Genomic DNA, 13,630 nt, shown 5'->3' on the forward strand with positions numbered 1-13,630 from the left:
TGACTGGGGAGCTCCCTTTGTGGCTCAGCGGTTAACAAATCTGACTGTGATCCACGAGGATGCGGGTTCAATCCCTGTCCTCATCCAGTGGGTTGAGGATCCGGCACTGCTGTGGGCTGTGCTGTGGGCAGAGGCAGCTCAGACCTGGCGTTACTGTGGCTGTGGTGTAGGCTGGCAACTGTGGCTCTGATTCAAACCCTGGCCTGAGAGCTTCCATATGCCGAGAGTGCAGCCCTAAAATAAATAAATAAATAAATAAATAAATGACTGGTCAACATTTACAGGGGTAAGGAGTGGATAAAAATTCATCTTGGTGAAGGCAGGAGTTTGTGCCTAGGCTGAGAGCAGCAGCTGAGAACTGCAGAGTCCTCATTATAGATTCAGAGGATGACTATTTTGAAAGCCTTGAGCAGACCTTACAGAAATATGAGACCAATCTCAAGAGATAAGGTAATATTTATCAATAAAACTGTAATTCCACTAGACAGCAAGTACTGTACCAATAAAAAATTGGGGGAGGGGGAGAAGATCCCACTGTTTACAGTAGTGTTTGTCCAGTGAGTTGCCTCACTGCTCTGTGAGCAGTAGTTTTCAAAGTCTTTCAAAATCCATATGACCAAAAGCTTTTAACATCTAGGAGCCCACCTTAATGAGTAAGTTGGAGGTCATGTTACACTTCTGCATGATAAAGTGGATACAGGAAATGTCTCCAATTCAGCCCTGCCCTATTCAGCAAGTATTTGCTAATTATATATTATTTATGTGTCAATATACTAAAAACTTGGGATAAAATGGTTAAGTAAAGATAGGCTTGAGCCCTGCCCTCAAGAGTTTATGGTATGGCTAGAGACAAACAATAATAAACTGACAGGAGTTCCCGTCGTGGCACAGTGGTTAACGAATCCGACCAGGAACCATGAGGCTGCGGGTTCGATCCCTGGCCTTGCTCAGTGGTTGAAGGATTGCCGTGAGCTGTGGTGTGGGGTCACAGACGTGGCTCGGATCCCGCATTGCTGTTGCTCTGGCGTAGGCCAGCGGCTACAGCTCTGATTAGACCCCTAGCCTAGGAACCTCCATATGCAGTGGGAACGGCCCTAGAAAAGGCAAAAAGACAACAACAACAACAACAACAACAACAATAATAAAAACTGACAACAGGAAAAAGGGGAATGCAGAAGAGACAAGCAGTACAGGATGCTAAGAGAGCCTAGACAGTGGGGGATTTGATCTAATTAGAGAGGTCAGGATGGGTGTCTCTGGAAGCCATAAAAAGTCTTCCAGGCTCCCCCTTAGCAATCATGGAAATAGCTTCTTCTTTATCATCTTGACCTTTAAGATAGTCATATTCAAAATCCTGATCTCTACAATCACTTCCATCTTTCACATCCATCTGGGAGACTCTTAGATTGACCAAAGCATGCACATGCACCTCAAGCGGATCAGTAGATTACTGGTCACTGCATCCTCCATCCACATCAATAACCTCTAGACATTTTTTCCACCATCTTTCATGGTTAACTTCATAAAGGCAAAGTTCAAGGTTTAGACTCAGGAAAGATCACAGTTCTATATTCCTTCTGCACTTTCTACATACTTCAAGGGAGGATAAGGAAAACTAAGACCGGACAGTAACTTTAAAAAGACTCTTCCCACCACCCTTCCAATTTCTCCACCTACAAATATTACCTATTCTTACCAACTTCAATGCTACTGTGTTGCTTGGAGAGAGACGATTAGTTAGGTTTTAATTAGCTGGGTCAATGTTGTTTTGTTTTTAACAATTTGGTAAATAAAATGAAGTGCAGAGAATGATCTATAAAAACCAATTGGTTCTTTGGTCTTCCTTCAGATCCACCAAAATATGGAAATAAAAGCTCTGTATGTAGCCCAGGCTGGGTACTAGATTCCAACAATAAAAGGCAGTTCTCTGAAACTGCATTAGTCACACTATCACCTCAAGTTCTCTTTTATTCCCTAAATCTGCCTCCTGTTTTGTCACTTAGCCTACCCCCACACAAAGAAAAATGCAGGTACTCTGAGTCAAGCCCTGGTGTATGAAAGAAAATTATAAAATGCATATGAAAGAAATAAAAACATAGAATAACTTCTGTCCCAACTCCACATTCTATAGAAACTGGATTTTCTTTCCTTTCTTATCCAGGAACAACTTGGCCAGGGTCAGAAAACACAAAGTTTGAGGCAAGGACCTTAAACATAAAGGTTACTTGTCTGGTTTTCTCTTCCAGACTGCTACTTCTCAGGTTAAACACTGACATGGGTCATCTGGGCCTGATCACGCTCACCCACAGTCCTACCCCCACCCCTTCAACAGCCCTTGCCTATTTTGCTCTTTTCCAGGGTCCAGTAAGTAATCTGAGTTAACTGGTATTCAGCTAGACTCATATCTCCTCAGCCAAAACCCAGTTGCTTTTGGAGAGAAGGGAAAGGTTGAGCTCTACTTATATTCACCTAGGACTGTCTCCTAACCCTGGCACAGAATGGTGTTGTTATAGCAAAGTTACCCTTCCCTAAGATCATGTTCTCAAGCTCTCAACAACACTACTAAGTTTCGAGGGCAGAGAAGGCCAAAGCTACAGCTTAACTGCTCATGCATATGCATTCCTGGCAAAGCCCTTGCTCCAAATGTAGGGTAACCCTAAGAGTTATGAGGGACTCCTCTCAGGATTTAGATCTCGTTCAAAGTGCAAACTAGTGTCAGTGAATGATCATCTTAGGAACCTGGAGTGGAAAAGAAACCTTTACACTTAAGCATTCAAGCCCAACTGGCTTTGCCTGCTATCAGTAACTACAGAGCTACAGAGATAAACTTCCAAAGATGGATGCTTACACAGCTTTTAACAAAGTATCCTGTTTTGAAAAAACTCCTCTTCTATCCCTGAACCTCTGCCTAAATACATTCTAACATTAGGGACTTCAACCATTTAAAAGGCCATTACAAAATAAATGTCATTTCCTTCCTTCCTTTCCTCCCTCCTTCCTTCCTTCTTTCTTTTTCTTCCTTTCTTTTTTAAGGGCCGAACCTACTATATACGGAAGTTCCTAGGCTAGGGGTCAAATCAGAACTGCAGCTGCCAGGCTATACCACAGCAACAGCAACACCAGATCAGAGCCACATCTGTGACCTAAGCCACAGCTTGCAGCAATACCAGATCCTTTACCCACTGAGCGGGGCCAGGGATTGAACCCACATCCTCAAGGATACAAGTCAGGTTCTTAAACCTCTGAGCCACAATGGAAACTTCTCATTATATTTCTTTTGATGTTCATTTCTAGTTGCTATTTTCCTTAGGGTACCCATATCGGAATATTGAAACTTCATAGGCCAGATAAACCAGCCAAAGAATCTCTAAAGACCCTTTCAATTCTAAAACTACGATTTACGAAAGCACAGTACAAATATCTTACTTCACTAATTTTTGTTCCCACTTATTATGGTGGTATGTCCAGAATGGTGGAAATGTGATTGAAATTGCTATAAATCAATCATTAAAAATACACAATCCTTTCAACAAGTTTACAGCTGGAAATTTTTTTTTTTTTTTGTCTTTTTTGCTATTTCTTTGGGCCGCTCCCACAGCATGTGGAGGTTCCCAGGCTAGGGGTCCAATCGGAGCTGTAGCCGCTGCCTACACCACAGCCACAGCAACGCGGGATCCGAGCCACGTCTGCAACCTACACCACAGCTCACGGCAACGCCGGATCCTTAACCCACTGAGCAAGGGCAGGGACCGAACCCGCAACCTCATGGTTCCTAGTCGGATTCGTTAACCACTGCGCCACGACGGGAACTCCTGGAAATTTTAAAATAATTATAATAACCATTAATCTCTCTCATATTTTCCTTCTGCCCGAGCCTTTATTTCTAAGTCCCCTCTCCTAACTAGTGTTAAGGAAACACTGGTGCAAATATACAAGCAAGAGACACGTGGGCAGCCTCTTTCTTCAAGTATCTGTGGAAATCTGAGGATTCCAACCAAACAAACATGAGTATAAATTTCTGTAGTAGTCAGGTTAGACAGTGTTACAGTAACAACCCCCAAATCTCAGAGACTTAACAAACCCCTAAGTCTTGCTCATGCAACAAGTTCATCTTGAAGTACCTACCATCTCTATCATTGCCACTCAATGTTCCAGCCAGAGTGGGAACATCTCACTGGTGTCTGAACCTTCATCCAAAAATGATACACTCACTTCTACTCACATTTTATTGACCAAAGCAGATCACATGGCCATACTTACTTCAAGGCATCAGGGAAATGCAATCCCAACATGGCCCAGAAGCAGAGAAAATCTAGACGTTGTTAACAGCTGTCACTAACATAGCTTCAATTCTTCTATCCATCCACTACCTTTTTATTCAACAAAACTTTGCATGCTTACCAAATGTCAAGCACTGTTTTAGGCATGAAGGTAGAGAAGGGGTCAAAATAGCTTAAAAAAAATATCTGGTCTCATGGAGCACATACTCCTAGAGTACTGCAGCAGATTCCTCCCTGTGCCATTAAGTTTTCTTTCTCTTCTCTTTTCTAATAGCACTCTTGCCTTTTGCTATCCATCCCCAATCTCATCTCTAACTTCAAATCCTCTAAACTTCCTTTTCTAGAACATCACTCTCTTCCCCTTCGTTATAGCTCTATGTTAAAATAAAAGGTCTGGAGTTCCAGCCGCGGTGCAGAGCAAACAAATCCAACTAGCAACCACGAGGCCTTGCTCAGTGGGTTAAGGATCTGGCGTTGCCATGAGCTGTGGTGTATGTCGCAGACGTGGCTTGGATCCTGCGCTGCTGTGGCTGTGGCGTAGGCTGGCAGCTGTAGCTCCAAGTTGAACCCTAGCCTGGGAACTTCCATATGCCTCAGGTGCAGCCCTAAAAAGCAAAATAATTAATTAATTAATTAAAAATAAAACAAAATAAAATAAAAGGTCTGGGACTAACTAGATTTACTGACATTTGGGGGGGCATAGTACCTGGTACTTGGTGGATACCTCAAAAACTACTGAATGAATTACTATAAATGGGATAGTCTCCTTGGTAGTAGAACGTTTTGGAGAAGACAAGCTCTACCCCCATTTTTTTTTTTCCAGAATCCGATCTCATTCTGAACTACCGTGAGGGAACATCAGTGATGACCCCAAGATAATAAGGTGCTTTCCTTTCCAGGCATTCCTCTAGGAGCCTTACCCTCTGGTGAACACACAGGTCTGCCAACAAATGAAGAAACCAACAGACTTCAACCCACTCAGACTGAAGAAACAAAAATACTTCAGCTTTGTTATAGCTCCTGGTTTGTTCTGTTGAGGTAATGGAGAATGAATGTGTCACTGAAATAGTGTTCTATATAACCAGAAGAGCAGGATTCTATAAAAAGTCCTACTAGCCCATGTGATAACAAGCAGGTATCATGAAGATACACAAGACATTGACATTATTCTGATTTTACTGTTCCTGTCCATCCTAGCAGGATCTATGTGCCATAGCTTTCCAGACTGTACATCAAATATAATGGCTGTCACTTTTTAGCTAACTCTGATGAGGGTCCAAAGATCACATTGTGTAGGGCCACACAAAACATTTCTGGACCCTTATCAAATGGAGACAGCCACATGCTTGGTTAGAGAGTTCCCAATTAAAAAAAAAAAAAAAAAAGATTCATAATGGCCTATAACTTTTCTGGAATACCCTTCCTGCTTTGTTTCTCATATTCTCCAGACCTGAACAAAGCTTGCACGCTAAGAAATAGTCTAAGTTTCCTATTAGATTCACACTACAATTCGGCTCTGCTGAAAAATTTATTAATGCTGTATAAAAAAACCAACATCGACTAAAGAGATCTGAAGTCTAGGTCCAGGATCTGTGGCTAAATTAGCTTTGCAATCAAAGCAATCTCACATTTCTATGTCTCAGTTCCTCATCAGGAAAATGATCATGCAGTAGCTAAACTACATGATTTCTATGGTCTCTTCCAGCTCTAAAATGTTGTAAGTTTAATGAAAGGCTGAGGATTTCACTTCTGGTGAAAATGCAGGAAGTTACAAGACACCGTTACTCTAACACTATAAATCATGATAAGCTGAATAAAGCTACAAAACTGTAGTTAAAAAAACAACCTATCAAAAATCTAAAGATGCAAAGAACTATAAATAAGTTCCAGAAAATGTTAAGCCTTTCATAAGACAAAAGACCATAGCTATTCTCATTCCTGGCAAAGTGGCAAGAGAATAAGAAATTTTCCATTAACAGAATTAAGGAGAAACTAGCCAAATTTATAAACAAATTTTAATGGCTGTATGTGGATTCAGGTAACAGCTTAAAATTCAGAGGAAGCTCAGTTACAAGCTCCACCTGCCAATTCTTCCCCATGGGTCTTCGCTAAGTGCACAAGTCTGAAGGCAAGGCAGGAAAGCTGAAAAAAAAATTTCATAAAGCATATGGGCCTTGAGTGCGTCCAAGATAGATGCCCTCTGACAGTAGAGGACAAGACAAGAAGAAAGAGATACAACCCCTCCAAGGCTCTCTGAGTATAATATTCTTCCTAAGAAAATGAGCAAAAACATGAGGTACAGAAAATCTGAGATGGTACTATAAAGCAAAGAAAATGTTCAAGCAACCTAAAGAACTGGCAACTGGGCTGAAAAGTAGAGAGCCTCAAGGTTCAGCGAGCTGACGGGGCAGAAATATGTGATGAGATAATGGATAAAAACCTTCCAAAACTAGTAAAAGACATCAACTCACAGACCTGGAAGCTCAATGAACCATAAGCAGGATAAATACCAAAAAAACTCACACTTAGGCACATCACAGTCGTACTGTTGGAAGCTGGAGGGTGAGGAGGGTGGGGGGTGCAAGAAACAATTCTTAAAAGCAACTATGGAAAAGAGAAAGAGTATATATGAGGGAAAAAACAATAGGAACAATGGCTGATTTATCATTAGACACCATTTATCATTAGACACCATTGGATACCAGAAGACAATAGAACATCATCATCCCAAGTGCCAAAATAAAAAGAAACTATCAACCCAGAACTCTAGATCAAGGCAAATATAATTCAAAAATGCAGATGAAATAAAACCATTTTTGGGAGTTCCCATCATGGCTCAGTGGTTAATGAATCTGACTAGGAACCATGAGGTTGAGGGTTTGATCCCTAGCCTTGCTCAGTGGGTTAAGGATCTGATATTGCCGTGAACTGTGGTGTAGGTCACAGAAGTGGCTCAGATCTGGCGTTGCAGTGGCTCTGGCGTAGGCTGGCGGCTACAGCTCCGATTGGACCCCTAGCCTGGGAACCTCCATATGCCATGGGTGTGGCCCTAGAAAAGACAAAAAAAAAAACAAACAAAAAAACCCACCAATTTCAAAAAGACAGAATTTGTCTCCAGTGGACTTTCACTACAAAAAACGTTAAAAGAAGTTCGTTATGGTGAAGGAAAATGATACCAAACGGAAACCCCAGATCTACAGAAAGGAACAAAATCACCAGAAAGGGTAAATAATTGGAAAATACAAAAAGCCTTTTGAAAATCCACATGTTTAAATGTCTTTAAGAGATTACTGGAGTTCCCATCATGGCACAGAGGAAACATATCTGACTAGTAACTATGAGGTTGTGGGTTCAACCCCTGGCCTTGCTCAGTGGGTTAAGGATCTGGCGTTCCCACAAGCTGCGGTGTAGGTTGCAGGCGCACTTCAGATCCAGTGTTGCCTCAACTGTGGCACAGGCCACAGGAGCAGCTCCAATTCAACCCCTGGCCCAGGAACTTTCAAATGCCACAGGTGAGGCCATAAAAATTAAAAAATAAATAAATACATAAACAAATAAAGGAGAAATGCAAAAGAAAAAGAGAGAAAACCAAATAAATCACTAATAGTAGGTAATGATTTATTTGGCCAAGGAGTTTTTGTGTACTTACACATCAATAATAATACGAATACGTTAACCGGTTTCATAAAAACAATTACTAAAAAATATGTTTATATTATAAAGAAAGTCACAGCACTGAACACAAGAATGTAATTTTTTTAACATGTGAATTTTCGAATAGAAGGAATAATAGCAAGCTTGATTAAGAATGTATTGTGCGGGGAGTTCCCGTCGTGGCGCAGTGGTTAACGAATCCGACTAGGAACCATGAGGTTGCGGGTTCGGTCCCTGCCCTTGCTCAGTGGGTTAAGGATCCGGCGTTGCCGTGAGCTGTGGTGTAGGTTGCAGACGTGGCTCGGATCCCGCGTTGCTGTGGCTCTGGCGTAGGCCGGTGGCTACAGCTCCGATTCGACCCCTAGCCTGGCATTTTCTCTCTTTTTTTTTTTTTGTCTTTTTGTCATTTCTTGGGCCACTCCCGAGGCATATGGAGGTTCCCAGGTTGAATCAGAGCTATAGCCACGCCAGAGCCACAGCAACGCGGGATCCGAGCTACATCTGCAACCTACACCACAGCTCAAGGCAACACCGGATCCTTAACCCACTGAGCAAGGCCAGGGATCGAACCCACAACCTCATGGTTCCTAGTTGGATTCGTTTACCACTGAGCCACAACAGGAACTCGCGGTCTAAGATCTTTAGAGAATTTAAATAACGCACCCAAAATCACACATCAGTAGGCCCCAGAATCTGAACCTCAGGTTTGTAAACCAAAGGCCATGATCTTCTTTCAAATAACAGTGTAATTTACTGACAAGTATACTACACACTCCCAACTCTATGACAGTATATTTCTTATAGACATTCTTCTACATAACCAAAATATAATCATCAAAATCACGAAATTAACAGTGTATAGTACTACCATCTAATACTCAGATGCCATTTAAGTTTCTGCAATTGTACCAGTTGTACCAACAATGTACTTGAAAACTAAAAATCCCACTTCAGAATCCCATGTTACAATGAGTGCAATGTATCTTCCCTTCAGAAGTTTAAGGGCATCAAACATTTTACATAGTGTACAAAAATTTACTGAGCACTTGAAATGTGTCAAGCACTGTTTGATGGTACAGTGGAGAATAAGACAGTTAAGGTTCTTCTGCTTCCAAACGAGTTTACATTCTAGTGCAGAAAGACTAAGTTCAGGCTTGGTCAGGTGCTATGACTGGGTAGCTTGGAAATGGCCATCTAAGGAGCTGCAATCTGAATGATAAGAAGGAACCAGCACTGCTAAGAGATGAAAAATAGTGCTTCAAACAGAGGAAAAATCAAATGTAATAGGTGGGCCTACAGCAGGACAGAACTTGCTGTTCTGGAGAAAAAGAAAAGATGACAGCATCCTGAGAAAGAGAGCAGGGTCTGATGTGAAGATAAAGTTGGATAAGTAGAAAGAAAACACATGAGGCAGGATTCTGAATTTTATAATTAAGAGCAAAGACAAGCTATTGATGGATTTTAAGCAGACAACTGGCATGGTTTCATTTACTATTTATTATTAATTATTATTTTATTGGTCATTTTAGGGACATACCCGCAGCATATGGAAGTTCCCAAGCTAGGGGTCGAATCGGAGCTGCAGCTGCCGGCCTATACCACAGCCATAACAAAGCCAGATCCAAGCTGCATCTGCAACATATGCCACAACACCAGATCCTTAACCCACTGAGCAAGGCCAGGGATAGAACCTATGTCCTCAACAGACACCAGTCGGGTTCATTACCACTGAGTCACAACAGGAACTCCTCATTTACTTTTAAGAAGATGTTTCTAGCTACTAGGAGGAGAATGCACTGAAGATGGTCAAGTGAAAGCAGAGACCAGTTAAAAGCTATTTCAGTAGGCCACATGAGAGATGATGGTGACTGAAACTAGGACAAATCCAAATGATATTTTGGAGATCAAGAAAACTTGGTGATGGATTAGATATGACAGATAAAGGGAAAATAGGTTTCAGGGATAACTCCTAGGTGCCAATTACTGACATGGGGAAGACAGAAGAACAATATGAGAGAAAGAGTTTTATTTTGGATCTATTAAGTCTACTTAGGCAAGAGGTCTAAACCAGAAACATACATTTGAAAATTATTCACCCAGCGATTTAAAAAACTAAATTAAATGAGACCACCTACAGAAAGAATTTAGAAAGAGAAGGGGTTGGAGGAGTCCAAGACTAACCTTTGGAATATTCCAATACCTAGATGCAGGTGGAGGAGAGAAGTCTGTAAAAAAAAAAAAAGAATGAAAGTGGTAGTTCTCTTGTGAAGCAGCAGGTTAAGAACCCAGAATTGTTGCTGCAGCAGCTGAGGTTGCTGCTGTGATATGGGTTCAATCCCTGGCCTGGGAATTTACACACACTGCTTGAAAGAGGATCAGAGATATGTGGCGGCAACCAGAGAAGAATATGGAATCAGGACAGGGTTTACAGGAGACTTCTATGTCTTCACTGTCCAATACGGAATCCAATAGCTACACATGGCTACTAAGTGACAGAAACACAGCCAGCATGAATGAGGAAATGAATTTTTTAAATTAATTTTTGTTTAAATAGCTACAAGTGGCTAATGGCTACTATACTGTACAGTATAGCTCTAGAGCACATTTGTATACCAATAAAGATGGCCAGAGAAAGGGCAAAATTCATGATGCAGGCAAGATATGCATCCTTAAGAAGTCAAGAGAAGGAATCCAGAGCACAAGTGGAGGATATACAAGGGACATAACATGAATGAAGCAGGCATGAAGTCATGAAACTGATGGGAACAAGACTTGAAATCAGAAAATGCTTTAGATTTAGTTGGAATCTTAAACATAAGACTAAATATTAAATACAGAGTATCTATTAATTGCCAGGCATGTTCTAAGTGACAAACTATTTCTGTTACTCAAAACCACCACTGTGTGAGTCTCATTTTTATGAACAAGAGCATTGATGTTCCCAGAAAGTTCACTGAAATCACATACATAGTAAATGTCAAGATTTGGACACAGGCCTCTGACTTACCCCAGGGTTAAAATCTTCCCACTGAATAAGGTGGAAGGTTAACAACCACTTAATATTTCTGCACCTGGAAATAACATAATAAATGGCTGATCTGATAGCTATCAACAAGTACCAAAAAGCCTGGAGGTACTAAGCTAAAGGTGAAAACTGTCCCCTCAGTACTATTCACAAGATAATTAAAGAACATTTACTTAACAGGTTTTTTTTTGGCCACACCCAGGCATGTCAAAATTCCCAGGGCGGGGATCAAACCTGCGCCAAAGCCATGGAAGTAACAGCACTGGATCCTTAACCCACTGAGCCACCAGGGAACTCCAACGTATTTTTAATTTTTTAAAATCTAAGTGAAAATATCTTCATTGAGACAAATGGTAAAATGTATATTCTTAGAACTTAGATTACCTAACATTATTGGATATAGGAGTATCAATTAGAAAATTGGCATTATTTCATAATAACTACTAAAATAAATATCTGGGCATATTAGAAAAGTGGGTAGTTAGAAATCCACCATCTCTCCAATTTGTAAATGAAGAAGGAAATCATCAAATTAAGCCTAATCAGTTACAAAATTATAGTTTAGATTATTTTAAACAGTGTGGGCAAAGATCATCTAAATTTGTGCTGTCCAACATGGTAGCCATTAACTTCATGCAGCTATTTAAGTAAAAATTAATTAAAAATTCAGGGAGTTCTCTTGAGCACAAACCCAGTGTTATCACTGCAGCTTGGGCTGCTGCTATAGTGAGGGTTTGATCTTTAGCCCAGGAACTTCCACATGCCACAGGCACCGCCCCCCCAACCCCCTCCCAAAATTCAGTTCCTCAGGTGCACTAGCCACCTGTCAAATGCTCAATAGTCACATGTGGCTAGTGGTTATCTCAATCGACAGCACAGAATAGAACACTTCTATCATCACAGAAAGTTCTACTGGACAGAGATCAGATCTTCAATTTTCCTTTTGACTTTTTTCCTGCAGGGCCAAAGCAGAGAGGAACACAGGAGACCTGAGTTTTCCAACTATGTATATATTACTTAGCAGTGCTTTCAGAAATGAACGTGCATTTGAATCACCCAAGAATCTAGTTAAACTGTAGGTTCAAACACAGTAAGTCTTGAGATGGAGTAGAAGATTATGCACATCTAATGAATTCTCAGGTGAGGCTAATACTGCTGGTCCAGAAATCACACTGTGGGTACCAAGGTCTTAGCTCTCTCTGGGCCTCAGTTTCCTAAGCTGTCAAATGATGTACCTGGGGCAAGAAAATGTCCAAGACGCTTCTGTAAAAACTAACATTTTATAGTTTTATGGTTGTACAGAATTAAATGCACCCAAATTTCTCACACTCCGCAGAGGCAGCCTCTTCCCTGAAGTAAACACTAGGATTCTAACAATTTTTGTGATAGCCATTTTTTCCCATGAAAAATACACCAAATTTAAATGAAAATAAATGGGGACGTGTGATTTGTTATGTATGTAATCTCAACAATTTTTCAGAAATGGCTTTAAAAGGCTGACATGTATGTAACACAAACCTTCTAAAAACGATCAAAGGAGTATACTATATATTCCAAATATGCAGTTCATAGAAGGAAAAAACCAATGATGGACTCAGTATACACCACTGTTACTTTAAATGCATCAGCTCCACATGAAAAGCAACTCCTAGGAAAAAGCCAATAACTACAATAACCTTATTGTTTTTGTAAAGTCAAATAGGGCTCTGATCAGTAAAACCGACTCAAATCCCCATACCCCTCTGACAGCAGGCAGTCAACAAGGCTACAAAGAATTTACTGCTGGCAGCATCTTCTATATTTTAACAGGACCCTAGAGTAACACACAGTTCAAGTGGGCAATGCAAACAAGGAACTAGATAGCAGTGATAAGGATCAAGGTTCATAAGGCAATACCTCACAGAAAGGAGACAGGCTAACATATCCAGTTTGTTTATAAATTCTGAATTAAGCATGACAGCTCAGTAGTTACATTCTTACAAACACACACACACTAGAAATACATGTTCAACCTTTAAATGATAGGATATTTTGAAAATCGAGAATATTTTTGTATTGTTATATTTCCTTTAGGAGAAAATGTATTAAAGTTTGAATTAAACTTTATTAAAGTTCCTCTACATAAATCATGCAATGTTCTTCCAAAATCTCTTCTAAGACTTAATTCACATTAATACACATTACTGCCTCCAAAACTCTTCAAATAAATCACTTTGGAGACGATAAATCGTATAAAAAGAAACACTTGGAGAGTTCCCATTGTGGCTCAGCAGAAACGAATCTGACTAGTATCCACAAGGATGTAGTTTCAAGCCCTGGCCTTGATCAGTGGGTTAAGGATCCGGAGTTTCGGTAACCTGTGGTGTAGGTTGCAGACACAGCTCAGATCTTGCGTTGCTGTGGCTACAGCTCCATTTCAACCCCTAGCCTAGGAACCTCCATAGGCTGTGTGTGCAGCCCTAAAAGACCAAAAAAAAAAAAAAAAAAAAAAGGAACACTTGGGAGTGGGAAGTTTCTTCTTTTCACTTTTAAAACAAACTGAAATTCTCTTTTTTTCTCTCAATCTTATTTTAAGCCAACCTGCTAAACAATGGCTTTTTACAATCAGTCAAAATATTATATTACCAAATTTCAAAGTAAATCCTAAATTTGACACTGTACATTCAGCTTG

General features: G+C 40.5%; 1 protein-coding gene across 5 annotated transcripts in view; it reads right to left on the reverse strand.

Moving 5' to 3' along the window:
- Positions 1–13,630, reverse strand: part of MAPK6 (mitogen-activated protein kinase 6) — a 45,893-nt gene that overhangs the window by 18,276 nt on the left and 13,987 nt on the right. The window contains exon 2 of one of the 5 annotated variants that reach the window (XM_047766335.1): positions 10,116–10,159. The exons of the other annotated variants lie outside the window; for them this stretch is intronic. The gene's annotated coding sequence lies outside the window, so the exon portion shown is untranslated. The remainder of the gene's footprint in view (positions 1–10,115; positions 10,160–13,630) is intronic. 5 annotated transcript variants of the gene reach the window in all.

This window comes from Phacochoerus africanus, chromosome 2 (assembly GCF_016906955.1).
Source record: "Phacochoerus africanus isolate WHEZ1 chromosome 2, ROS_Pafr_v1, whole genome shotgun sequence".
In the NCBI taxonomy this organism is placed as follows: domain Eukaryota; kingdom Metazoa; phylum Chordata; class Mammalia; order Artiodactyla; family Suidae; genus Phacochoerus; species Phacochoerus africanus.